Source organism: Mustelus asterias, chromosome 11 (genome assembly GCF_964213995.1).
Source record: "Mustelus asterias chromosome 11, sMusAst1.hap1.1, whole genome shotgun sequence".
Taxonomy (NCBI): Eukaryota; Metazoa; Chordata; class Chondrichthyes; order Carcharhiniformes; family Triakidae; genus Mustelus; species Mustelus asterias.
Window position 1 is genome coordinate 31,187,589 of NC_135811.1, and position 26,251 is coordinate 31,213,839.

Below are 26,251 nucleotides of genomic sequence, written 5' to 3' on the forward strand. Positions count from 1 at the left end.
AAGTTCACCAGGCACCAAACTCGCCTGGTTCTGAGAAGCGTGGACCTGGTACATTTGAATCTGAGGGGGGTGTGGGCAAGAGGGGGTGTTGTGCCCATGTGCCCCTCTGATGCTGACGGACAACTCAGGCTGGGGGCAAGGGCTTGACCTTGGGACTCTCTCCCAGGATGGGGGTCTTGTTGCTAGACTTTCCCTTCTAGCCCTGGGAAACCTGAAGATCACTCTTGGCATGGTGATTTCAGACAGCTCTCTTAAAATCCTCATTCATGTCTGTACTGTGAAATCTGTACTGTGGCCTGCTCATCTCCTGGACACCTGGAAGGCTTCCAAACCACAGCAGCACTCCATTCTGCAGAAGGGATTCTTCTTTCTCTCTCTCTCTGAAGTTGCACGTGTGAAGAGACGTTTTTGAAGTCCACTGACTGACAGGCGAAGTCAATTTCACTATGGGGGGATTTCCTTCTCCACAGCTGCTCACTCAGCCCCATTCTTTTAAAACTAACCCCTCCAAATCCCAGGTCCCTTGGAAGACCCTTCCCCTGCAGCCTGGAAACAGTACAGGGACAGCTTGGCAGAGCACTTAAATTTTTGCCCGTTCTCTTGGTGGTGGGGGGGAAGGTGACCCTCTGTGCTGAAGGGTTGGGTGTGCTCCCCTGGTTAACGTGGGGTTGCCTTTTCAGTTGTGGGAGGGAAGGGGGCCTATCTCTGAATGATGAGATTGGGACACCCTTTAAAAATGGCACCCCAGTCTCTGAAAAGTCAGGCTGGCTAGCATTTTCCCACGGTGCATAAATTTGCATCGATCAGGTGGTGAATCCCATTTGACAGACGCTGCTAACATCAGAGGGAAACACCTTGGTTTTTCTGCTGGCAAGAGCACTTAGAGTGCAGTCGAGTGAATTGTGTCCCAAATCTTTCATCCCCTCTTTCTGTAATTGATTTAACATTGAATTTGTGTAGTCTATCTAATTCAGTCTCTTCTCTGGCTGTCCTCTGCTCATTTTCCAATTCTTTAATCTTGTTTGTTAACTGGCCAGGATATTTTGGATGGCAGGTTTCATGTAGGAATGGACAAAAGTGGAAGTTCACGAAGCCCACGGAGCCCGGGTCCTGGGTCCTGGGAGTGCATGGAAAGGTGCATATTCGGGGTGTTGGGTAGGGTAGGTCATCCCTCGAGGTGAAGCTGGATGGGATTTAAATAGCACCTTTCACAACCATAGGACATCCAAAGATGCTTTACAGCCAATTAAACACTTTTTGAAGTGTAGTTACTGTTTTTTTAAATACTTTTCCAATTCAATCAAATCAAATCCAATTCAGAGTCTCAACAAGTTGAGACATTTCAGATCCAGGCTGACAAGACAGGGCGAGCGACCAAACCACCCTGTCCTGGGCCTGATCTACATGAGCCAAGCTGATTGGAGAAGGGGGAGGTTCCTCCTCCAAGACTTGAGCTCATTTGCATCTTAGCCAAAAGGCCGAGATGCCGCTTTAAAAAATTGCTTCATATGAAACATATGAAGCTTCAGTGTAACCTAATGACCTCAACCAAGTGCGGCCGACCATGGGCTGCCGACCATACTACACTTGATCTTAGCCAAAAGGCCGAGAAACTGTTATAATGCTCGGACTCAGGGCAGCCAATTTGTGTATAGCAAGGTTCCTCAACAACAATGAGATACATGATCAGGTAATCTGCTTTTTAGTAATGTTGGTTGAAGGATAAAAATTGGCTAGGACATTGGGAAGAACTCTTTGCTGTTTTCCGAGTGTGCCATGGAATTCTTTATATTTCCCTTGAGAAGGCAGACAGGGTCTTTGTTTAACATCAGATTCAAAGGATAATGACCTGAATTTTTACTTCCCAGCACTGAGCAAATCATGTTTTGATGCCAAATTGGAGGCATACAGGGCCGCAATTTTAAACATAAACAAGCTGATTGCTGATGGACACCACTTTCCCTGGGATGGGAAACGAGGTAGGTTGTGACCCGATGTTCCTGTAAGACCACATTGGTGTTGCCATTTAACTGCCTGTTGCAAATGCATTTTTACCTGACATTGGTATTTCCATTGAGGTGGATGGTTCCTGAAAGCTGTGGGAACCATTCCAGCTAAGTCTGTTCATGAACATTGAGGGATGCCTGCTTTGTAATCTGGAACCTTTGACAGGTAAGTTTAAAAGTTCTTGCCAACATCAAATGTCAAAAGGTAACGTTGTATGACCATTTTCGTATGTTTTCAATACTGTGAATGATCATAGGGCTCTGTCCTTAAAAGGTCAGTGTCCATTCAATTGACCAGCATTGTCAAAGTGTTCACACAAGTTAAATTGGATAAAGTGCTCTTATGCATTCAGTGTTATTGAGAATATAATTTAAATTGGTCACCTGAACCGTGGTTTGAGTTTTACATTGATTTAAACGCCAGAGACCTGTTGAGACTTCGAAAAAAAAACCTCAACAGATGCTGTTTCTATGATTGAAACTCCATGGAACCTTTAAAATAAGGAGCAGGTGGCTGGTCATTGGGTCAGACCACTTAATCCAATATATTGAGCTTTGTAAAGTCTGTTTATTCAACTATGCAATGTAATCCAATTATGAATGTATGACTGATGGATTTGGCTCAGCAAGGGTTGTTGTCACATCCATGAAGGGAACTGTGTACTTTATTAGATTCACAGTTTTGTGAACAGATAATAGGATTAGATATTTAGAAGAGACTTTGAATGGCTGTTTGTTTATTTTGACAGATTAATTAGTACTTATGATGGGATTTTGCTGTCAAGGTGAGTGGCTGTGTATTTCATTGACAGTTTATGAACTTCAAAGAAGGGCAATTTTTGGAACTGTACTTTGGCTGATTTTGTTTTACATTTCCATTTTTAAAATTTCATGAGCATTTCAAAGACTTTTTATGTTATTATATGACTTATGAGTTCTATGCATAGTGTATATTGGCTGAATGGATCTGGGGAATGCATAGTGGGCATAGAGAGCATGATAGAATGGAGAATACATGAAGAGTGGAAGGATCTTGGAGGGGCACAGGGATGGGGTGAGGGTCAAACAACCATATAGGCAAAACTGCTGGTGTTCCAGCAGAGACGGGCTTTCTAACCTGCCAGCTCTGGCATTCATTCGCCTCTGTTCCCACCACAGGGAGCCATGGCCCTGAATCCAACCTATCTGTTTCTGGAAGACTGAGCTGACTTTCAGAAGTTGGGATGTAATGTCAGGAAATGGCTTGACCTGCGCTTCCCAACTTGAGGGGTAAAATTCTGCCTACATCTCTAACAGAACAACACTTCCTCAGTGCTGAACTGAACTAGCAACCTCAATTATGCAGTGTGGCCTGAACACACACTGTCTGATTTAAGAGGTGAGTGCCTTATCAGAGCCAGGAAATGGACATTATCCAGTCTTTTAAATGGTAAACATTGTGGTCAATGTACTTGCAAACAGGTTATGTAATTTAACCTGTGACTGCAAGACGGGTGCAAGTGCAAGAATACAAAATTATAAATTCTAAAATCTCCTTTTCTTTCAAATTTACCTGGACTGAATGACTACTATCAAAGTTAATTAAGAACGAGATTGATGATTAGAGGAATATTTATAAGCATCTAATAACCTGTGGCCCTAGTCCTTTCCTAACATAGGGAAATAATCTGAGGAATTCAATGAGAGTCAAAGTTCGACTGGTATCATGGAATGTTTACTTCCTGATCCCAAATCATTCAAAAAGGATTTTGAGATTTCTCTTCTTTTAAGGATTACCTAAATGCATTTACTTCTCTTAGGGGACTTAATAAATTAGAAACACCCACAACAAAACTTACAAAAGCTGATTAGATCATGTCTACTGAAAGCCTTGTCTTTTTCAGAGCTGGGTTTTATGCACTTATTATATAAGCAGATAACCATGGCCTCCATGTGAAACATGAGATATTGGCAAAAAGAGAAAAAAAATAATTTGAACATACTTGTGAATAAGGCACTGATTATAATTTAAAAAGGTGGACTTACTATGAGATTATGCACATTTTTGCATTTCCATATATACAAAATTACAAACCCTTTGAAAAGTTTACAGTTCTCCTTATGGGTTTATTACAAATATAAAAGTTTCATCAGGTGACCAACAAACTTGATTCTTCTAAATTGAATTTTCATTAACATTCTTCAAATTATTCAAAGCCCTTACATTAGAGACATATCATTCCTTTTCACAATTAAACTACATTATTTTTGAATATGCTCGACGTCCTTGTGGGTTACTTTTGTGTGCCTGTCGTTGTCATGGGTGTCACAATACATGTATATTTATATGGCTCTTTGCTATGCACATTCTATTATATACTCAGACATTACTATGTTTTGAATGTCACTGTGTATGATGATTCAGGTCGGCTGTACAGCTATCCTTTGGGGGCTTGGCTCTGTCTGTTTACAAGGAGCAAATCAAAGATGCATCTTATTTCTGGGGTTGAAAAGTGAGTCTAGGGAGCTATCGGATAACCTTGGTACATTCTAGACTCCCACAGCAGCTGCTGCTTACAGCCTCTTAGTCATGTAATCACAAAATGAACACCATAAACATGCTGCATAATTAAATGGCCTAAGGACTCCAAGTAATACGCAGAAAATCTACACTTGTACATACGTCATTTACAAATACAACTTCAACCGATAAATGGTATGTGGAACATAATTTTCAACATGAAACATATTTCCACTGATATATTAAATATGCACTAAAATTAGCATACAAAACTTTAATTATAAAAAACATCTTCTGAAAACAATTATTTTCATTTTGCAGATGTTAGTTCACATCTATCTAACAATAATGAAAAATGTTCAAAATTGTTGTTTAAATAAAAATGAAAAAGAGAATTGACTGAAAATTGTCTGCCATAAAGTTATTATCGAGATAAATAAGTAATTTAGTAGCTATGATTAAGGGCTATTTGAGCCACAGTGCTTCAAAATATCAACAATCATCCAGTACTGTTAAGAATCATTCCTAATATGATGAAACCAGCATGACCCAAAAAATAACCTGGCGTTATACACAGGTTGCAGCTAGACCTGTTTACAATGCCTTGAGGTGAGACACCCCTAGAAATTGTAAGTGTGCTAAGGTCTTCAACTGTATGACACATTTTATAGAGGTGCTACATTAAGCATGTGTGAAATGGGTAAGGAAAAAATGTGGAATTGTGACTGTTTCCCTCAGTTTGAAGAACCAAATTATTTTTAAAAAGTTCACTTTATGAATGAGATGGAATTGTGAATTATGCGTGGAAATACATTGGGAAAACATTTAATAGAGAAGCTTCCCTACCTTTAATAGAAAGGCTTATGGTTATGTGAAGGCCTGGTATAAACAAGCAGTAAATGTTAATAGACAGCACTTTGTGGCATGAAATCTCTGGCTTAGCATGTAGGCTTACCTTGCCAAGTTTCTTAAACTCTTCTGTTGTATATATCTTTTCTCAAGATAGTGTACAAAGCACATTGTACCTGTTTTCAAGAATGGTGTATTGCTATGCTCTGGGAATGGCGTGCTGAAGTGCAAGTCCATTTCTTTTAATCAGAAAAGAAGTTGAGGGTCCTGTGCCAGCCCACATGAGCGTCGCGATTCTCCCATCACGAACCGCAACTTTTCTGGCAGGTCGGAGTGGGAGTTGTGCATCGCCAGCCTTGTTCCGGGATTTGCGCATGTGCCGGGAACGCATGCGCATCTCCCAGAGTCAGAGAACAGTCGGAGACCAGACCATGCTGGAAACCGGCGGGAAGGTAGATAAGTCATTTGAATCTTTTTTTAGTATGTTTTAAATGTATTTTAAATGTAATTATCGGGAACTTACCGGTCCCTATTGAATCTCCCACCCCACCAGGAGGACTTCATTCCGGGGAGGTTTAGAGTAGCTCCTCACATTTGGGGAACAAACGGGAGACCCGCTGGAGCAATCGGGGCCCCCAGGGGGTCGGGTGGCGGGGGTGGTGCCCCCTGGCCATGGGCACCCTGGCAGTGCCAGCCTGCATCCCCTGGCACTGCCTAAGGGGAAAAGTGCCCATGCCCAGGGGGCATCTTGGCACTGCCCACTGGGCATTGGGCAGTGCCAAGGGGGCAGGGCCTATTGTGGGCAGGGCCTAGGGGCAATCGGTGGGGCTGGGGGTCCCACTTCCCTTCTGCATGGGGATCGGATTGGTCTGGGTTGGAGGGAGGGCAACGATTGGGGGGGGGGGGGGGGGGGGGCCTGGGGGGGTGGTCTGTCGGGGGGGGGGGAGGTCTGCCGGGGTGAAGGAGGTGGGGGGATCACCACTGCTGGGGGGAGGGGGGGTAGGCTGGACACTAGGGTGCTCGGGGACAGTGGGGGGGAGAGGGGCAGGGCTGGGCCGGGAATTGTTGTGGGGGTCACGATCGGGCGGTGGGGGAGGCTGAAGGGACAATACTGCAGTGGTTTCAGGCTGGCCGGCGATCAAGCTGGCCAGCAAACAGGGAGACTGACAAATCAGGACCACTGCGCATGCACAGAGTTCCAGAACTGTCAGATTCTGGCATGAATAAGCCCTGTCCCCTGGATTTTTAATGAGATTCATGACTGGGACCTCTGCAGTGCACAGAGTGGGGAGATTTGAGTGAGAAGTTGAACTGACAAAACAGTCGGAATCTAGAACAGTTTTCCTGCCAATTCAGCGCTTTTGGGAGAATCGCCCCCGAGGTTTCCCGAGCAACTCTTTGTCCTCAGCATCAATAAAGATGAAATAAGCAAAACACAGTGAATTACAACTTGCCAGCACTGTTTCTCTTCATACTTAGGGAGCATTTAGATGCAATCTCAGGTTGTAGAGCAGGCAAAGCATAATTTAAATGACTACAGGGGCGATCTTACCAAAAACAATTCTGAGTGCTGAACAAGCATGAAGGTGGGAGAGAATCGCGCGCACCCATTTTTACAGTGAGAGAAATATTCAAATCTTACGCCACTTAGAGAAATAAATGAGGAAAGTGTGATTCAAATATGAAGAGAAACAGTGCTGGCAAGTTGTAATGCACTGTGTTTCGCTTATTTCATCTTTATTGATGCTGAGGACAAAGAGTTGCTCGGGAAACCTCGAGGGCGATTCTCCCAAAAAGTACAGGAAGTGGATGGAGTCTTTTCACCCCGGAAACTGGCTGCTGGCTGCTAGAAGGTAACAATGCACATGCACATGATCTCCCAGTGCGCTGAATCTGACACTCTCCCCACACCATTCCCCTCTGATCGCGCCCCGATTGCAGCCCACCTCCACCCAGCTGATCGCTGCCCCCATTCACCCACCCCATGTTGTTCAGAACTCCTATTCAATCCCCCTGGCTGATCGCTGCCCGCAGTTCCCCCCCCCGGCGATCCCTGATTGCAGAGTGCACAGCTCTCCATGCGCAGCCTCCCCTTTAGGCCCTGCCCCATCCCTTAGGCCACTCCCCTTTCCTTAGGCCCTGCCCTTTGGCACTGCCCCAACCAGCTTTGGGGCTTCAACAGCCTCCAATCCCCCTGACAAGGCCTGTTGCTGGAGACCATACGTGATCCTTGCTGGTGAGAACTTACTGTCCTGGGCTCACTAATGATATTTAAATGATAATTTAAATATTTAAAGCAGTCTAGCATCCTTCCCAGGCACGAGGCTGATCACATCGGCAATCCAGTGCTGGTGTCATCACGAGAGGCAAGAAACCAGGCACAAACCCGGTTTATCGCTTCTTTCGCGATCTTACCAGCTCACCACGCTGATCACCCGGCATGACAAACTGGTAAGATCGCCTCCTACATCTCTCATGTACTCAATGTTATATTTTATATTTCCTTAGTCTGGACATTTTTCTTAAGTTGGTTCATAGAAAGGTATTAGGTACTAGAAGGAGGCAATACAAATGACACTTGATATTTTGCATATATTTAGTATAAAGAATGCATAGCACATTCCTGGAGTCCACATGTGGATCTCTGAAGGTCAAACAGAATTGTTCAGTGACAGGATATGTTAATTAATTCAAGTATTTTCTAATCACAGAATTCTGTTCTAATCTCCTTGCCTGTATATCAACACCCTCTTTGCCAGCCTACTCCTTTTCCTTGGTTGCTTTTAGTGTGTCTCCATTGGTCTCATCATCATGCTTCATGCTCACGCTTCTTTTGATATAAAAATTGTAGTCCTACAGCAGCCATTGATGATTTTAAAGGTTGTTGTAGAGCAGCAACTTTCCTGAATGCTCCAAACAATAGAATTGTTACTTCAGCATCCTCATGTTGTGTTGCACAGTAACTTGGGTGATAGCTCTGATCTCAAATTCACCTGTACTTGCTGCTGTGTGGGGTTACTAATTGAGGTCAACAAACGTGGCTGCAAAGGTAGCTCTGGCCCCCTAACAGCCATCCATTCATTGCCTCAGAAAATGTAAGTAATACAGGCATTTTGGAATATGCATAATAAAAGGTGGCACGGTAGCACAGTGGTGGTGGCACGGTAGCACAGTGGTTAGCACTGCTGCTTCACAGCTCCAGGGACCCGGGTTCGATTCCCAGCTCGGGTCACTGTCTGTGTGGAATTTGCACATTCTCCTCGTGTCTGCGTGGGTTTCCTCCAGGTGCTCCGGTTTCCTCCCACAGTCCAAAGATGTGCGGGTTAGGTTGATTGGCCATGCTAAAAATTGCCCTTAGTGTCCTGAGACGCATAGGTTAGAGGGATTAGTGGGTAAAATATGTAGGGATATGGGGATAGGGCCTGGTGGGATTGTGGTCGGTGCAGACTCGATGGGCCGAATGGCCTCTTTCTGTACTGTAGGGTTTCTATGATTTCTATGAAAAGCATCATGGGTGCTCCCCGGATAACAAGCATTAACATTCAGGATCACATTTCTGCGGTTTGAAGCCACCTGCACATTTATGGATTGGTATTTTTTCCTGTTTATGTATGCATTTGGGTTGATGTGTGGGCCATATGGGTTCCATCATAATGCCCTGGGCTCTTGGGAAGTCTGCCAGGCAATACAAGTTCTGTGCCCTCTCCAGTGGTGTATCATTTCGATTGGAAAAGTGATAGAAGTGTTTCCCCTGTCTGTCACTTGCTTTTTACAGAAGGTCTATGTAACAGATGTCTCTGTGGTGACCTGTTGTATAGAAATGAAACTTAATGTCGCTGTGATCTTTATAGTTTCAGGGATAGTCTTTGAAGTTGTTGTAATCCTATAATAGATAATACAGCTCAGACACTTCTGCTCTGGGGTGAAGGCAACAAAGTTATGTTTCTTCTGACAGATTCAACTAGAAGAACAATGATCTTCAATAATTAGTCAACTGCATTCTTTTCAGTATTCCAGCAAAACAGAAAATTCAATGGGTGCATTGCATCACCAGCATTTATTTTATTGAAGAGTTTACTCGTTTACCTTGTTCACAATTTGTATGTTTTTTACAAACTTGCAGGTCAGGTGGGTGAAATACATTTGCAGTTCCACTTAATGTCACAATGCTATTGATTTTTCCCTAAATAATTAAAGACATTTTACTAATGAAAAGGAACAACTTATTAAATGAATGCATGCTTTCACATTTGTAAATTAAAAGACAATTATTTTTGGTCAAGTCTTCAAAACCCTTTTCTGATTTTTGGAAGCAGAGTGACAGAGGATATATGATATGACGACATGCTGATTAGTCACTGACTGGCTTCTAAATATATCACTCAAACCTGTGATTGAAACAAAAATCTTAATCTTACTTATAAAATTATCAAACCAAAAAGAGATAATTTACAAATGGTATTAGTGAGTATATCAAAAACCTATTGGAAGTGACATATTCTCAGGAGATTTCAGTGACATCTGCACATCTGAAACAGTTCCCTTTCTGGTGCTTGTTAAGGGATTCCACTAGAGTATTTTTAGTTTGATGCTTATCAGATTAGCCACTGAAGATCTTTCAATATATGACCCAATGACCCATCTCTTTATACTCCAATGCAATCTAACTGCTTTGTAGTCCAATATTCCAGGCCTTTGAAAACAACTTTTCTTTTGTTCATTCGCTCACACATGCAACTGCACAAAATAATATATGGTTTCATTTTAAACATAACACACTTGTGGACAAAACCCATGTTTTTTTATAGCTGGACGCCTGAGTGCCTAAATCACCTATGACATTTAAGATCTTTTGAAATAGGGACATATCACTGTCCCATCCCACCCATCACCTGTTTGATTTTTTATGACCATGCATCTTGCCTCTTTTCATGTGTCCTGAACAAACAGACTGATCAAATTGTGCTCATTTAACCTTATTGAAGTATACATTAGAAAGAAAACTGGTTAAAAATTGTAGGACTGATTTTTGAACGTATGCTCCAGGTGCCTTAATTGAAACAGATTGAATAGCTTAGAGAACGTGCCTGCAATTTCCCAATAAGCACACCTGATGGGTAAGCGTGCGTTTGGAAAATTGGCCCTTTTTTGTCATTACATTAGGTGAAATTGCACTATGTGGTACTCGTATCTGAACGTGATGAAGTCTTTGTCTGCAATTTTAATGGAGGCTTTAACCCATTTGAAACAAACCTGTTAATACCACAAAAGTAGTGGACAGTTGAGCTTCACAGCATGTTAGCACATTTGCATTCTAATATTAGACTGTAATTTAATTCCGATGATTCTTTGCACAACACACTAAACCATCAAACCCCATCCCCATTATTTTGAGTTGTTATTAATGTTTTCGATGTACCATTAAAACCTTAAAATGTTTGAAAACCCATTTACAATGGTCTGAATCTTAAAGAAAAGGGAATCAACCAAAGTTAATTGAGATTTGAATTTATTTTTATTGTATAAATTATGTTACTTAACACTGTAATCCATTGTAAGCAACAGAAAGCTATGCACTCTATTCTTTTATCAGTTTGCAAGGAATATATTAAAAACATAAAGCTAAGGAAGAGAAAATAAATGCAGATATAAAATAAATCTGTCAGGTGATTTTGAAATAGAGTATAAGCTGAGTAGCACCTATGTTGCTATGTCACGAGTTGTGCCAGTTATTGACCTGTACAGCTGAATCTGGGATATGTCATACATCAGCTCATTTTCATGGATGATCCATTGATACAGATTGTGCATGAAACAGAGGTGATGTACTGGGCATGCTTACAGATTAGAGTGTATGTCTGAAGATTATAGCATCAGACTGGGGAAGCAGCAGGTAAGATTCAAAGTGGATCACTTAGTTCCCGGTTAGGTAGCTTCATTGAATGACTCATGCTGCAGGAAGGTCATTAACCTGACTAAGGAAGGCAATGCACTAGCTCACTTACGAGGAGGAAAATTCATAAAAATAGGAACAGAGGTCATTGCACCTGATCTGTAGCTCCTAATTTCCAGTCTTCAAAATGTGTTAATGCCACCAATCAAGTGCACTGATCTCCATATCCAATTTGTACTCCTGTAGAATAAGGTTCCACTGTGGGAGGTGCTGACTTGTACAATTTATCCCAAGGTTTGTGTCTATGTGAGACCCAAGAATGGTGAAATCAAACTTGGAGTCTACTGCCCAAGGCGGTCGTTATTGTCTGAACATCATAATACTTTCTGTGGACTGTGGGCCTATGTCAAAAGGGAATTTGTTACGTATTGCCCATGATTCACATATACCCCGTGTTAAACTGCAGTGTTGCAAAATCATAATGCATGATTGCAAAGTCACGATCAGTGGATTCGCCATTGAATATATCCCAAGTTCTTCAATAACTAAAACTGGTGATGCACAGGTAGTGTTCCTCTTTTAAATACAACTCCAGGTGTCAGCACTCTGCAGCTCATGATGGATGTCATGCACATGTGTTCACTGCTTCATTTGGTGATCCCAGCTCAAACTGAATTAATAAATCCTCTGGGATGCAGGTATATGTGCTGGTACTTTGCTATACAAGGAACTAACGATTCTGAGTGCTTTGAGGTAACTGCTTTGGGACTGCTACTTGGGCCTGTGACTTCTTCTTTGAGGACTTACATTATTGTAACCCGAGGTACCATGATGAGGAAGCCTTGAATCACAACAGTGAGGTATTGAAGGAAAGGTAAAGCTATATACGACCAAGCTCAGGAGAGTTACAGGTCTATTCTCACTGACTTTCGGGCTCACAATGAAGGTTTCCTCCTAACAAGACCTGCGTCTTAACACCCGATAGGTGGTGGGTTGCGCGCTCCTTCCTGATAAGTCCCAGGAGGGTCATGTGACACAGGGACATCCTTAAAAGGGCCATGCTACAACATCCCCCCCTCCACCCCCTCAACCTTAAGTTCCTTTATAATAATAGATGTATACAATCAAAAAATAATTTTTTAAAAGGGCCCATTCGGCAAAGTTCACAAAGTCAGTCTCTCTGGTGACTTTTGGACTCTTGTGGAGCTGCGCAACTCCACAATTGAATTCTCCAAGCAGGGGATATCAGAGTCTACAATAGTGGTAGCTGGGTCAAGATATTCTGACATTGAATTAGGGCCAGCACTGTCTTCCTCTGCTTCTGTTGACAGTCGAGATTCTTTTTGGAGGAATATTAAGTTCTGCTGGCACTGACTCAGCTGCTGATACACTGGACTCTATTAGAGTCCTGACAACCGGCAGTGGGGCTGCAGCTTCCCACCTTCTGTTGTGATCAACATCCTTCCACACTTTGTGGCCCTGCAAGTTGATGATGTAAGATACTGGGTCAGTCCTTCAAATTATCTTCCTGGGTACCCAAACTGGCTCCCCTCCGCCAAAGTTCCGAACAAAAACCAAATCTTTCCGCTTCAATGACCTGTCTCCACTGACTGAATCATAATACTCCTTCTGTGAATCTTGCTTAGCCCCCACCCTCGTCAAATTTGGGAAAATGAGGTCAAGGTGGGTTCTCAGTCGTTGATTGATCCATCACCAATTTTAGAGGGGCAGTGGTCTGTTGGACCACTCATTGATACTCATTGATGCATTTAAAAGTCTGCACTGCCCTTTCTGCCAAACCATTGGAAGCAGGATGGTATGGGGTCATGCATATGTGTTGGATGCTTTTCGTTCTGACAAAACTGCTGAAAGTCTTCAGCTGTAAAAGTGATGCCATTGTCAGAAATAATTACTTCTGGAATGCCATGAATTGCGAAAATTTCTCACAACTGTCTACAGAGGCTAACGACATTGTGGAACGCATGATTTGCACATGAAATCACTTTGAGTGGGCTTCCATCAGGACCAAAAAACATTACCTCCATAAAAGGGCCAGTGAAATCAATGTGGAGCCTTATCCAAGGGGGGGCCAGGCCACTCCCAGGAGAGTAAGTTTTCTGTGGGTGTAAGGATCTGCTGTGTTTGACAATGTTGGCATGAGTTGACCACAATTCCTGACCACCAAATGTAACTCCTGTCCAACATCTTCATCTTGGTCTGCCCAGGATGTGCATTGTGTAAGTTCTAGAGGAGTAGTACTCTCACTTCGCTCCCCCATAAAAGCACCTTGTCCTCCAGATTTCACCCCTATGCTGCAAGTATGGCGGAGCCTGTTCAGATTTGTTGGTCAAAACCATTCTCTTAACTTTCAAAAGGACTACATTCTTCTGGTCCACGTCTTGATGTGAGCCAATGAAATGGGTAGAGTGCCATCAAATTCAAAGCAAGGAATATCTCCTGTGGAAGAGGAGGCAAAAATACCATCTGTGGAAGTGGGAGCAAATGTAGGTCATCGGCATTAGCGGTCTGTGTTCCTGGCGTGTACTGAAATGTGTAGCTGTAAGCAGCTAACAGTAAGGCCCATCTTTGTACTCAGGCCGGTGTGATCAGCAGGATTGGTTTATCTTCACGGAATAACCCTAGCAACGGCTTATGGTCCAAGATGATGGTGAAAAGGCAGCTGAACACATACTGGTGAAACTTCTTGATAGTGAATATAACTGCTAGACTTTCTTTATCAATCTGCGAGTACTTCTTTTTGGCAGTAGGCAAGATCCTGGAAGCAAAAGTGACAGACTGTTCCATACCATCTTCCATCATGGGAAAGTACAGACCCTATGCCATAAGGTGATGTGATGATGATATTGTGCTATTAATATGTTTTATGGTTAAGAGGTCTCTGCTTTAGGAGCCAGTGTTTGATACAAGCAGTCGGTTTGTTTGGCGGGAATGCAGCAGATGCTGAGAAAGTAGGATAATTACTCATATTAGCCATGTAAGTGTTTATTTAGCAGAAGGCCTAATGGGATGTTTTCTGATTAAAGTAATAAGGTGAGTTAGGCATACAAGGACAGAGTCTTGTGATACTAGAAATGGAAGGAGCTCCTCGGGTGATGCCTCTGTTATTCAGATATTGTCCAGATACATAACTATTCCCTTGCAGAAGGTTTTCCATGATGCACGAAAGATAGTGCATGCAGATGAAATGCCGAAGGGTAACCTTGGATATTGGAATAAGACCTTGTGCATTTAATGATGACAAATTTCCTAGTGTCTTCTTCTAGCTTAAGCTGTTGGTACGCTTAATTCCAATTTTGTATAATTGAGGTCTCCTGCTAGCTTAGTGCAAAGGTCTTCTATCCAAGAGATAGGATCTATCTATTTGAGCAGCTCTGTTTATGTTCAGCTTGTAATCGCCACAAATCCTCACTATGTGGGGACTATTGGCACAGCCCACTCTGAGAACTGTACCGGTTTAATTATTCCTAGGTCTTCCAATCACTTCAACTCCACCTCAACTTTTGATGTAGTGCATAAGGGACAGACTGGACTCTAAAAAAATGTTGGCATTGACCAAGGGTTCACATACATTTTAGCCTTTACTCCTCATATGCACTCCAGCTCTCCCTTAAAGACTTCTTGATACATGCTCAAAGCTCTTGGAAAACCCCATCTGTGATGTTGAATATTTCCAGCCAATTCAACTTGATTTACTTCAGCCAGTCTCGTCCCATAAGGCTAGGCCTCTGTCCTTTCGCTACCATCAGGAGTATCTCAGCAGACTGGTGCTGGTAAGACACTGGTATTGACATTGTGCCCAATATCCTCAGTGTCTCTCCCATATAGGTTGCCAACTTTGCTGGAGTATTGCTGAGCCTAATAGGTTGCAGACCTCCCTGAAAATACTTGTAGGTTTGTTCACCTATTACTGTGGCCAAAGCACCTGTATTGACCTCCATAGTTAATAGACGCCCCTTAACCATAAGAGAGATTTTGGTGGAGGGGTGTCTTATTTAACTTTACAATGTTGAGCTGATAAACTTCGGATTTGTTGTCTGAACCTTCCTCAATCTTGTTCACTAGAGTTCCTCATTTTCCTTTCTGGAAACTAGGTGCAGACTATCTGACTCTGCATCTGGCTTGTATGTGGCCCTTCCAATTACATCTGAAACAAAAAATTCCTTACATTTACATTTGCCTTGGGGGTGGTCTCCCCCATGATGATAACACTTAACTCCTTGTGGCTGATGATTTCTCTTCTTTCTCCTGGGTCTTCATTACTGGTATTCTGAGCAAGCCACCATTTTCCACTAATGTTGTTCACCTCACCCTGCATGCCTTGCAGTTCAAAAGCTTTGTTCAGGGCTCTCAGTCACTTGAGCCAAGGATAGGATTTATCTATTTGAACAGCTCTGTTTATGGTCAGTTTGTAATCGCCACAAATCCTCACTGGTCTGATTTTAGCACTGGGACTATTGGCGCAGTCCACTCCGAGAACCTGTACCAGTTTAATTATTCCTCGGTCTTCCAACCACTTCAACTCCACCTCAACTTTTTGTTGTAAAGTGTAAGGCTCAGACCGAGCTCTAAAAAATGTTGGCATTGACCCAGGGTTCACATAGATATTATAGTTTCTGCGAGCAGCTTTTTTTGAATGTTCCAACTGTTAATATCACATATGAGACGATCACATAACATATCACTTAAGGATGGGCCAAATGCACAGTGTTCGACCATTTTGCGAAGCCAAGTGACAGAAGCAGAAACTGTCTCCCCCGGATCCCTGACAGCTGAGTGGAATTTATATCACTGCATAATAATGGAGAGTCGGGAATTGTAGTGCTCGCTTACTAGTGCATCGAGCCGGTCATATGATTTTGTATTCGGTGCTTCTGGAGTTGTAATGCTTCTTACAAGCTTATAAGTTTGAGGGCTGCAAACAGGGAATAAAATAACTTTCTGCTTTTCTTTGACGGTATTTCATTGGCATCGAGAAAGTATCAAAATTTTGAAATGTACTGGCCCGAATCAAACGGATCGATTTTCCCGAACAGTGGCATAGCTGGGTCACTCTGGGTCACTCCGAAAGCTCGTGCTACCAAATAAACCTGTTGGGCTTTAACCTGGTGTTGTGAGACTTCTTACTGTGGCATAGCTATTCGACTAAGGTTGGCATAATGACCTTTTACCTTCTTTGCAGGTTTTTTCAGGGACTCACTCTTCCGCCTTCGTATGTTCACGTCTTTTATTCTTGTCGCCAATATTGTAGCCCAATGTAACATGGCGTGGAAGCCTTGAATCACAATGGTGATTTATTGAAGGAATGTTAAAGCTATATACAGAGAAGCTCAGTAAAGATACAGGTCTATTCCCACTGACTCTCAGGCTCATATTGAAGGTTCCTCCTACCAAGACCCGCGTCCTAACACCCGATAGGCGAAGGTTTGTGTCCTCTTTCCTGACAGGCCCCAGGAGGATCATGAACATCCGAACCTTAAAGGGGCCACGCTACAACATATATGGAAACAAAGCATATCACAAAGCTGACTGAAAAGCATGCAAAGAACAAGAACAAAGCACAAAGAAAATTACAGCACAGGAACAGGTCCTTCGGCCCTCCAAGCCTGCACCGACCATGCTGCCCGACTTAACTAAAACCCTCTACACTTCTGGGACCATATCCCTCTATTCCCATCCTATTCATGTATTTGTCAAGACGCCCCTTAAAAGTCACTACCGTATCCGCTTCCATACCTCCCCCGGCAATGAGTTCTAGGCATCCACCAACGTCTGTGTAAAAAATCTGCCTCGTACATCTCCTTTAAACCTTGCCCCTCGCATCTTAAAGCCGTGCCCTGACTCTTCCACCCTGGACTATCCACTCTGTCCATGCCTCTCATAATCTTGTGGACTTCTATCAGGTCGCCCCTCAACCTCCATCGTTCCAGTGAGAACAAACCAAGTTTCTCTAACCTCTCCTTATAGCTAATGCCCTCCATACCAGGCAACATCCTGGTAAATCTTTTCTGTACCCTCTCTAAAGCCTCCACATCCTTCTGGTAGTGTGGCGACCAGAATTGAACACTATATCCCAAGTGCGGCCTAACTCAAGTTCTATAAAGCTGCAACATGACTTGCCAATTTTTAAACTCAATGCCCCGGCCGACGAAGGCAAGCATGCCGTATGCCTTCTTGACTACCTTCTCCACCTGCATTGCCACTTTCAGTGACCTGTGTACCTGTACACCCAGATCCATCTGCCTATCAATACTCTTAAGGGTTCTGCCAAATACTGTATATTTCCTATCTGTTTTAGACCTTCCAAAATGCATTGCCTCACATTTGTCCAGATTAAACTCCATCTGCCATCTCTCCGCCCAAGTCTCCAAACGATCCATATCGTGCTGTATCCTCTGATGGTCCTCATCGCTACCCGCAAATCCACCAACTTTGTGTCGTCTGCAAACTTACTAATCAAACCAGTTACATTTTCCTCCAAATCATTTATATATGTTACAAACAGCAAAGGTCCCAGCACTGATCCCTGAGGAACGCCACTTGTCACAGCCCTCCATTCAGAAATGCACCCTTCCATTGCTACCCTGTCTTCTTTGACTGAGCCAGTTTTGTATCCACCTTGCCAGCTCACCTCTGATCGCATGCGACTTCACCTTCTGCACCAGTCTGCCATGAGAGACTTTGCCAAAGGCCTTACTGAAGTCCAGGTAGAAAACATCCACTGCCCTACCCACATCAATCATCTTCGTCACTTCCTCGAAAAACTCGATCAAGTTCGTGAGACACGACCTCCCCTTCACAAAGCCATGTTGCCTCTCATTAATACGTCCACTTATTTCCAAGTGGGAATAAATCCTGTCTCGAAGAATCCTCTCCAATAATTTCCCTACCACTGATGTAAGGCTCACCGGCCTCTAATTACCTGGATTATTCTTGCTACCCTTCTTAAACAAAGGAACAACATTGGTTATTCTCCAATCCTCTGGGACCTCCCCTGTAGCCAGTGAGGATACAAAGATTTCTCTCAAGGCCCCAGCAATTTCCTCCCTTGCCTCTCTCAGTATTCTGGGGTATATCCCATCAGGCCCTGGGGATCTGTCTACCTTAATGTTTCTCAAGAACCCCAATACCTCCTCCTTTTTAACCTCAACATGACTCAAACCATCTACACATCCTTTCCCAGACTCCTCATCCACCAAGTCCTTCTCTTGGTGAATACTGAGGCAACGTACTCATTTAATATCTCGTCCATTTCCTCTGGCTTCACGCATAGATTCCCTCCCTTGTCCTTGAATGGGCCAACCCTCTCTCTGGCTACCCTCTTGCTCTTTATATATGTATAAAAAGCCTTGGGACTTTCCTTAATCCTGCTGGCCAATGCTTTTTCGTGACCCCTTTTGGCACTCCTTACTTAGATTTCTTTCTAATTTCCTTGTATTCCATACTTGCTTCGTGTGTTCCCAGCCTTCTGGCATTGACAAATGCTTCCTTTTTCTCTTTGACTAGGCTCACAATATCTCTCATTATCCAAGGTTCCAAAAACTTGCCATACTTATCCTTCATTCTTACAGGAATGCGCCGGTCCTGAATCCCTATCAACTTACACTTGAAAGCCTCCCACATGCCAGATGTTGATTTGTCCTCAAACATCTGTCCCCAATCTACATTCTTCAGTTCCACCCTAATATTGTTGTAATTAGCCTTCCCTCAATTTAGCACCTTAACTTGAGGACTACACTGATCTTTATCCATCAGTACCTTAAAGCTTACTGAATTGTGGTCACTGTTCCTGAACTGCTCCCCTACTGAAACATCGATCACCTGGCTGGGCTCATTCCCCAATACCAGGTCCAGTATGGCCCCTTCCCTAGTTGGACTATCTACATACTGTTTCAAGAAGCCCTCCTGGATGCTCTTTACAAACTTTGCCCCATCCACACCCCTAGCACTAAGTGAGTCCCGGTCAATATAGGGGAAATTAAAATCTCCCACCACAACCCTGCTACTTTTACACCTTGCCAAAATCTGCCTACATATTTGTTCCTCTATCTCCCACTGGCAGTTGGATGGCCTATAGTAAACCCACAACATTGTGACTACATCCTTCCTCTTCCTGAGCTCTACCCATATTGCCTCGCTGTATGAGCCCTCTGAGGTGTCCTCCCACTGTGATATTCTCCTTAACCAGTAGTGCAACTTCCCCACCCCTTTTACATCCCCCTCTATCCTGCCTGAAACATCTGTATCCTGGAATGTTAAGTTGTCAATTCTGTCCTTCCCTTAACCACATCTCTGTAATGACAACAACATCATAGTTCCTCGTACTAATCCAAGCTTTAAGTTCATCTGCCTTACCTGTTACACTTCATGCATTGAAACAAATGCACTTCAGTCCACCAGACCCTCTTTGATTAGCAACCCCAACCTGTCTGCTGTTTCTCTGAGTCTTACTGGCCCTACTTTCTGGTTCCCCTTCAGCTAATTCACCTTCGCTTTGATTCCCACCTCCCTGCCGAACTAATTTAAATCCTCCCGTGTGACACTAGCTAATACTGTGTGGTGTTATTGTGATTTTCTGTAATATAGGGGGTAATTTTCAACTACCCACCATATAAGTGAGTGAGTGCAGCAAGTGGAGGAAAAATAAAATAGATTCTTGCTCTGTGTTTTTCGCGAGACTTCCAGCTTTATCCTCAACCACTCCTCCAATGTTCTTCAGCTTAATCACAAGCATTGATTGTTCATGTGAAGAGACCTTTAAAAAATGGAGAGACCTGCTCCATGCTGTAACCATTTCCTCTATGGCCAGCACAACATAATTAGTATTTTAAGTAGCTTCTGCAGCCTTTTTAGAGCTGATGCTGCATGCTATAACTCTGTCCTTCGATGTTAGTGCGCTCCTGCCTCAGGCTCGATTCAGGTTAGACGAGCATGACAAATATGCAATAGATGTGGTCTTGGGAAATGACATGAGGTCTAGCAGAATTGTCAATGTTGAGATCCTGTGTTGTGGTGTCAATTGTGGTTCAGGGCTATCACTTTCATTTCTGAGTCTGTATTATGTGGGCCAAGTTCCACTCCAAATCAGACCTGAGTACATATCTAGGCCAATGCTTTAGTACCGTATTGAGAAAATGCTGCTCTGTTCTAGCTACTGTCTTTTGGATGAGACATTAAATCAAGGCTTCATCTGCCCCTTGTAGGTGAAAGTAACAGATCCCATGGCACTATTTTGATGAAGATCAGGGAAATCCTTTGTGTCCTGACCACTACTTACCCCCCAGGCAACATCACTAAAAATAAAAAATGATGGAAATACTCAACAGGCCAGGGAGCATCTGTGAAGAGAGAAAAAAGTTAATGGGTCTTCTGGCTCCCCGGCATCGTATTTGGGGGATACCCCAAAGTTGTGCTAGGGAATCCCTCTTGAAAGTTCCCATGTAAGTGTTTACTGGGTAATTGTCCAGAAGGGTTATTAACTCCTCTGGACAACTGCATTGGGCTGGGAACTATCTGACAGTGAGTTAAATCGCTAACTTTTGATGATTCTGCCAGTTTCACACGCATAGTTGCTCTGAAAGAGTTAGAAGGAAGAAATGCACTTCTAACTTCAGAGTAACTATTTTAAACACCCAAACTGAGCCCTGCCTGGAACACCCCAGAACCCCTCTGTACCAACCCCCACGAAGGAAGCACCCATCTCTCACCAGCATGGGATTCCTTCTCCACCCCCCACCCCTCTGACCTGACTGGGCCCGATCCCACACTAGACCGACTACCCCACCCACCTCAATATCTGAATGACACCCCTACAACCCACTCTAGGACCTCAGCATAAAATTCAAGGCTGAGACTCCAGCGCAGTACTGAGGAAGTGCTGGATATAAAGAATTGTGTGATACAATTTTGAACAAGAGCTGGAAAATCATCCCTGGTGTCCTACCAATATTTATTCTCTCAATTAACATCACAAAAACAGATTATCTGGCCATTATTATATTACTTTTTGTGGGACCTTACTGTGTGTAACTTGGCCACTGTGCTTCCTACTTTACATGATGTGGAGATGCCGGCATTGGACTGAGGTAAACACAGTAAGAAGTCTCACAACACCAGGTTAAAGTCCAACAGGTTTATTTGGTAGCAAAAGCCACTAGCTTTCGGAGCGCTGCTCCTTCATCAGGTAAGGAGCAGCGCTCCGAAAGCTAGTGGCTTTTGCTACCAAATAAACCTGTTGGACTTTAACCTGGTGTTAGACTTCTTACTGTCTTTCTACTTTACGATGTGGAGATGCCGGCGTTGGACTGGGGTAAGCACAGTAAGAAGTCTCACAACACCAGGTTAAAGTCCAACAGGTTTATTTGGTAGCAAATACCATAAGCTTTCGGAGCTTGCTGCTCCGTCGTCAGATGGAGTGGTTTTTCAGGTGGAGTTGGACTTTAACCTGGTGTTGTGAGACTTCTTACTGTTTCTACTTTACAACAGTGACTGCACTTCAAAAGTACTTCATTCACAGTAAAACAATTTGGGATGTCCTGTGATCATGAAAGGTGTTATATAAATGCAAATCATACTTTCTTCTTTTTTCCTTGACTTTTCAGCATCTTCTATTTTTATTTCAAATATCGAGCATTTGCAGTATTTTGCTTTTGTAACGCTAAATGAATTCTGATCATTGTCTTTTGTAGCACTCAATGTGCTCAAATTTGTTGCTGTCTTTCTGACATTACACTTCAAAAAATACTTCAGTGATTAAGGTTCCAATATACTTCATTGGCGATAAAGCACCTTGGGGTGACCGGAGGTCATGGAAGGCACTATATAAGTTTTCATTTTTCCTTCCTTCTGCTTAAATGCTGCAGCAGAATCGCTTCTCGGCCTTTTGGCTAAGATCAAGTGTAATATCGACATGCTGTGCTTGGTTGAAGTCATTAGGTTACATTTTAGCTTCATTTGAAGCAATTTTTAAAAGCGGCATCTCGGCCTTTTGGCTAAGATGCAAATGAGATCAAGCCTTGGAGGAGGAGCTATGCCTACTCCAATCAGCTTGGATCATGTAGATCAAGCCCAAGGCAGGAGGTGAGAGCCCTGTCTTGTCAGCTTGGATCGGGAATGTCTCAACTTGTTGAGACTCTGGATTGGACTTGATTTGATTGAATTGGAATAAAAATACAAAAAAAAGTCTCCTATACTGGCACTGCACTACTTTTGATATTGTATTAACCAGCTGGTTAAAACATTCAAAATATGTTACCCATGTCACAATGTTAATAACCTTCTGCTGACAGGAAAGAATCAGGCTGAATTGTTTTAATATTCTTCACTGTTTTATATTAACCGAGAACAATGCTGATCCCAGAACACACTGTTGAATTCCAATCAAGAATCAGGTGAGAATGACAACTGAATCAAGTTTGTAAAAGGTTACAAGTAACATTTTGAATTCAAATCAATGACTCAAGAAGAGTCTTCCATCATAAAATTGGTTGACAACTTTCTCATCCAAATTTTATGTCTGAGATTGTAATTCCTTTGCGGCTGCTCCTAAACATGATTCTGAACTTTAAAATGATGAGAACCAATGTATATGCAAGAGGTTTATTCAATTGAGATTATAATTGCAAAGGTTTTCTCTGCAGTTGTGTAGCTCTGTGTCTGGGCATTTTTTTTTCCAGGCCTGTGTATTAGGGAATATCAATACTTCCTTAAGGACATAGATTCACCGTACAGAACTGCTTCTAATTCAGCACTAATTTGCACTAAATTGGCCATTTCATTTGGAGAGGACAATCTGTTGTGGAAAATAAGTACAATGCCACATTGACATTTCCTTGAAATGCATTCACTGTTGAGGAGCTCCCACATTTGGTTTGGATTATATGATCGAGCAGAAATCACTTTGCAACTTTTAAGTTTTATATACCTGGCCTGGGAGTGCTTGTTACACAACTGAATGCTGCATGGAATGATTTCTAACACCCAGCACTAATGCACACAAAGTTACAAATAAATGCTAAAAAGACAACTGAAGTTTCATGAAAATTCATGTCTTTTGTATTTTCTATATTTTAAAATATAAATTGCCATACTATTTGAAATATCAGGAATACATTCAACAGTTAGAACATGTGACAGTGTGCAGTGTGTTCATCCATAGCCTGTCTCGCTTCAGTTGATTGGGAGGCTATTCTGATAGATGCCATATTGCTTAGAAAGAATTACACTGCATTTTCACTTAATTCAATGAATCAATTAATTGCTTCACTTTAGTGCAAACAAACCAGAAATTCTAACTGCACGGCTGTTAAACAGGGAGCAGGCTGCATAGCTGCTTTTAGATCCAACATTTACATGTAATTATCTTCTTATATAATTAACTGCGCTCAGTTAATAAGCATCTTGCAAATGACAGCCTTGCTTTATAAATTAATGCTCAATTGCTCAGAACACTGAGTGAATAATTACCATTCAGTATATCTCCATTAATGGCAGTGATCTAAAATCATGAGTATTGAGAGGGGAAACAATAAGAGTGTTTGAAAACACTGCTATGCAGTTTCATGCTTAGATCAAATAAAATGAATGAAGTGAGTATCCCTTAAACATATGTTACTTTGATAAAAGTATTTAAAAATCAAATACTAAAACATCATTATTAATCCAGTAATTTACCACAGGCAATCCTTAATAGAGGCACCTGCTTTTTCTGAAGCAATTTCTCTTTACAATACAATGATGCATCTTTTGAAGATAGTACAGCTGAATTAATTTCTTAAATTAATAAATGAACTGCGACTCTATTCTAAAACTAAGGCTGAAATACAAAAAAGGGAAGATGTTATGTGGTTATTTTGTTTTCTAATGCCTTTGTCATAAAGTCAGAAGGTTTTCTTCATTATGCAGATTGTTGCTATGGAGACTACACACATATTTGAGTAACAGCAACATCTCAACAGTTCCAATAGCTATCTTGACAATGTTCTTATCATTTACTAATCAAGATGGATTAATTCAAACAAACTTTTATAGTAACAGTTTGTCAATGAGCTGCCAGTTACTTTTTATTATTTATACAGCCACTAATGAGAAAAAGCTCATCTTCAGGTTGTATGGTACCAAGTGACATGCTATAGATTTGTGCGTTTCTAAGCTCAGCAAGAAATCGTGAAAGCACATATAATTTAGTTTATTTTTCATGCAGCTCACACCATCTCTCTCGGAGTTGAATTTTACCAGTGCTTTGGTGAAGTGCTGGGAGATGGGAAGGTTGGTAAGATGGCGTAGGAAGTTGTTGGGACATGCCCAATATTATGCCGTTTTGCCAGCATTAGGATAAGTGGCAGATTGGCTGCTTCCCAGAGCTTGATTGAGCCATTTAAATGGCCAATTAAGAACTACCTCCTGCCTCCAAAGACATTTTGCCTTTGTCGGGCAGGTGGCTACTGCTGTATGGGGAGACTGCTCAGAGAAATCTGGCAGCCTCCAATGGTCTCTGAGCACTGCCTGCTCCTCATGATTCCCTTCCCCCCCTCTCCTCATAACTGCAGACTTAGCAACGGTCACTACTAATGGTAGTGCTGCTGATCTGCCAGCCCTCTGATCAGCTCAAGGACATGGGGTGCCATCCTTAATAAAGACAGCAGACTTGCGGGAGCCAGTTAATTAGCTACTTCCGGGAATATGCCTCCTTGGGGGTCCCGCTGCCAGCCGAAGTGCAGCAGGATCTCTGCAGTTGTGGCCATGGTGCGTAAATACTAATAGAAAAATATTATGCAATTTGAGAGTTGAACATTTTTCAAGAATAACTTGGGTTCCACATCAAAAGCACAACGCCAGTTTTCACGTGTTTGCTGATGACATCACAGCTCTAACTCTCTACTACCTTTCTCTACCCCTTCGAAGCATCTAAATTGTCAGATTGTTTGCCTGACGTGCAGTACTGGACAAGCAAGAACTTCCTCCAATTAAGTGTTGGGAAGACCAAAGCCACTGTCTTCGGTCCCCACCACAAGCTCCGTTCCCTAGCCATCAACTTCATCCATCTCCCTGACAGTTTGCAACCTTGGTGTTTATTTAGTTTCCAGCTATATATCTGTGTCATCATTAAAACCACCTTTTCCCACCTCCACAATGTTTCCAACTTCATACCGACATCATCTCAAACACATAAAAATCTTTATCCACGTTTTTGTTACCTCTAGACTTGTCTATTCCAACACACACCTGGCCCACGCTCGAATCTCTGTGAATTTGAGGTCATCCAAAACTCTGCTGCCCATGTCCAAACTCGCACCAGGTCCAGTTTACCCTTTACTCCTCTGCTTGCTGATCAAAATTAGCTCCTGGTTAAGCAACATGTTGATTTTAAAATTCTCATCCCCATCTTAACCTCTATAAACTTGAGGTCATCCTAACCTCTGTTTCCTGTATCCTTACTCTCATCAACTCCTATGCATCTAACATCCCTGCAGTTGCCGACCTACTTTACTTACGGTTAAGGAACACCTCAATTTTAGAATTCTCGTCCCTTCCTATCTTTGTAATCTTCTCTGGACCCACAACTCTGAGATGTCTGCATGCTGCTAATTCTACTATCTTGAGCATTGCTTCACCATTGGCGGCTGTGCCTTCAGCTGCCAAGTTCTAACCTCTGAAATTCCTTCCTTAAATCTCTCTGTCTCTCTACTTCTCTTTCTGTCTTCTACACACTCCTAAAATCTGACCTCTTTAATCAAGCTTTGGCAATCTGCCCTACCCAATATCTCTTTCTCTGGGTATTAAATTTTGTTTCATAAAGCTTTTGTAAAACACCTTGGGTCCTGTATAGTTGAAGGCACACTGCCAATGCTGAGTGATTAAAATCCTGAATGCTCAAAAGGCCAAAGTTAGAGAAACATAGATATCTTGGACGGTTAAAATAGGGAAGGAACAAATCATGATGGGATTTGTACAGATTTAAAGCTCCTTTATTGTGTTCAGGGTTCT

The 26,251-nt window shown here is 42.5% G+C and overlaps 1 protein-coding gene and 1 non-coding gene across 9 annotated transcripts in view; one reads left to right on the top strand and one right to left on the bottom strand.

Annotated features, from left to right (window-relative positions):
• The window catches only part of LOC144500456 (uncharacterized), a 230,807-nt gene that overhangs the window by 103,514 nt on the left and 101,042 nt on the right, over window positions 1-26,251 (bottom strand). The window lies entirely within an intron of this gene.
• Window positions 22,133-22,331, top strand: LOC144501082 (U2 spliceosomal RNA). The gene has a single exon (XR_013499053.1). It is a non-coding gene; the product is annotated as a U2 spliceosomal RNA (small nuclear RNA).